The following is a 424-nucleotide window of genomic DNA, read 5'->3' on the forward strand; positions in this document are numbered from 1 at the left end:
AAATAGGAAATTATAGCCCAAACAGAATAAAAGTCAATAAAAACTGTTCCTTAAGAAGCCCAGATTTTGCACTACTAGACAAAGACTTTAAGTCAGAGGTAACAAAGGTGTTCAAGGAGCTCGCCTCCCCGGGACAGAGAAGCAAAGTCCGGGAGTGGCTACGACGCCCGGGCCCCGCTCCCCGCCCCGCTAGCCCCGATTCCCGTCCCGACCTTCGTCGCCGCCGGCCGGGGACCTTGGGCGGGGAGCACTGGGGGAAGCCGGAGGCACCTGCCTGCTGCTCCCTGGCCTCAGCCCTGCCCCGCGGGGACAGCGACGGCGCTCGGGCGAACCTCCGCCTCACGCGACCGGTCAGCCCGGGGAGTCCCAACTTCCTCCTCCCGACGTCCCTACCACGGGTCCCAGCAGCGCCCAGCTCAAAGCC

At 63.2% G+C, this 424-nt stretch overlaps 1 protein-coding gene across 1 annotated transcript in view; it reads right to left on the minus strand.

Moving 5' to 3' along the window:
• The window catches only part of MTM1 (myotubularin 1), a 103,163-nt gene extending 102,739 nt beyond the window's left edge, over positions 1-424 (minus strand). The window contains exon 1 of the mRNA XM_008059790.2: positions 394-424. The gene's annotated coding sequence lies outside the window, so the exon portion shown is untranslated. The remainder of the gene's footprint in view (positions 1-393) is intronic.

This window comes from Carlito syrichta, unplaced genomic scaffold (genome assembly GCF_000164805.1).
Source record: "Carlito syrichta isolate Samal-C Ts95f unplaced genomic scaffold, Tarsius_syrichta-2.0.1 Scaffold304364, whole genome shotgun sequence".
Taxonomy (NCBI): Eukaryota; Metazoa; Chordata; class Mammalia; order Primates; family Tarsiidae; genus Carlito; species Carlito syrichta.